We start from the raw sequence: 1,664 nt of genomic DNA, 5'->3' as shown, positions 1-1,664 counted from the left end.
ATAAAATCATGACCGTCTCCATCATTACCACCACCACCACCATCTCAATTCCTCCTTGACTCAACAGATTCTTGTTATACCCTGAGGCCCACCAGCCAGGCTATTTGACCTTTACTATGAAAATAATAATAGTAATGCTTACACGAGATCAGGAAAACCCCTTGGGAATGCATCCTAGGTAAGTTATTTGTTGGTCATCCTTTTCTGCTGAACATTAAAGCAACAGAACCCTATAATCACTGCACTGAAAGGGTCTTTAAAGTACTAAAGAATGTCGAAGTCCCTGGAACCATGTGGACCTCTGAGCATGTCATAACAACTAAACTGTTAGTACCCACATTGAATGCTCACAATTCTGAATATTATATCCTATTGTGATTACAAAACAGTTTGTAAGGCCTTTTCCTCTCTTTTGCTTTGAAGATGTAAACAACATTTTCTTGTATTCTTATATATTCTGTCAGCCAGTCTTTCACCCATGCAACAATAATATTGTTGGCTTCTCTAACCCTAATGTGACCTGTTTTCCATTATGAAATTTGCAATAGTATTCCATATTGACTGTGATAATAAACAGACTTCCCACCGTACAATAACGACCCTTTGTATCAGCATTACAAGATAAGGGCCTGCAACCCGTTTTCATGGCAACTGTTGTATTTTCACGATACTCAAAAGAAGGTTCTTTTCTTTTTATTCCCCTTTTTCCTAGAGAACCAAAATGGCTTCATTCCTCTCAAGTAAGGAAGACCTTCATCTATCATTGTTGGGTGTTTCTTTACCTACGGCGACCACATGCTGATGTTAAAAGCTGGTGACTTGCTTCAATTTCCCTGGGCAGCCTTCACACACAGACTAACCTGAAAAGTATTAGCCGTTTAGAATAGAGAGGTATTATTAATTGAATGGCAATATATATAGGGTAATAATCGTGCTTTCCCCACACGCATTTATGACTAAATTATTCGTAGACTACAATATCAGTAGGGTTAAAAATAATAAAAAGAAAGACTCGAAGAGTCCTAGGTAAGTGAATTAGACGTACTGACGAGGAAGTGTCCGAATAAATACCGGGAAAGGCTTGTTGACGAAGAAAAATAATAAAAAATCAAGTCACCGTATCAACAGTAATGCTCAGGTATATCATTCTACATAAATATGGTTTATCAACTACATGCTACGTAAAAGAGAGAGAAGAGAGAGAGAGAGAGAGAGAGAGAGAGAGAGAGAGAGAGAGACGTACGTATGCTCTGGGAGAGAAAGAAGCTTTGATAATCAAGCTTATGCTAAATAAAAAACGTATTTTGGTAAAAATAAAAAAAAGAACATAAACTATGCAGTTAAGTTGTTAACACCGTTCGGTATCTAATGAGTCTACCAAGCAATTTATTATTTAGTTCAGATTAAATCCAAGAATAAAGTTAATAATTCAGTTCAAGATCACCTTTACAAACTCATATGGTCGTTCAAGTGTCAGAAGAGAAAATAGAATTTAGGCCAAATGCCAAAGGTTGAGACCATTAAGTTTGTTTGTATGGTTTGTATGGTGTTTTTACGTTGCATGGAACCAGCGGTTATTCAGCAACGGGACCAACGGCTTTACGTGACTTGCGAACCACGTCGAGAGTGAACTTCTATCACCAGAAATACACATCTCTAACCCG

The 1,664-nt window shown here is 37.5% G+C and overlaps 1 long non-coding RNA gene across 1 annotated transcript in view; it reads right to left on the bottom strand.

Moving 5' to 3' along the window:
* Window positions 1-644: 644 nt before the first annotated feature.
* Window positions 645-1,664, bottom strand: part of LOC135224960 (uncharacterized) — an 11,684-nt gene continuing 10,664 nt past the window's right edge. The window contains exon 4 of the long non-coding RNA XR_010316847.1: window positions 645-860. This is a non-coding gene — a long non-coding RNA (uncharacterized LOC135224960). The remainder of the gene's footprint in view (window positions 861-1,664) is intronic.

Source organism: Macrobrachium nipponense, chromosome 12 (genome assembly GCF_015104395.2).
Source record: "Macrobrachium nipponense isolate FS-2020 chromosome 12, ASM1510439v2, whole genome shotgun sequence".
Classification (NCBI taxonomy): Eukaryota; Metazoa; Arthropoda; class Malacostraca; order Decapoda; family Palaemonidae; genus Macrobrachium; species Macrobrachium nipponense.
The sequence above is the reverse complement of the archived record's forward strand: the minus strand, read 5'-3'. Positions and strand labels throughout refer to the sequence as shown.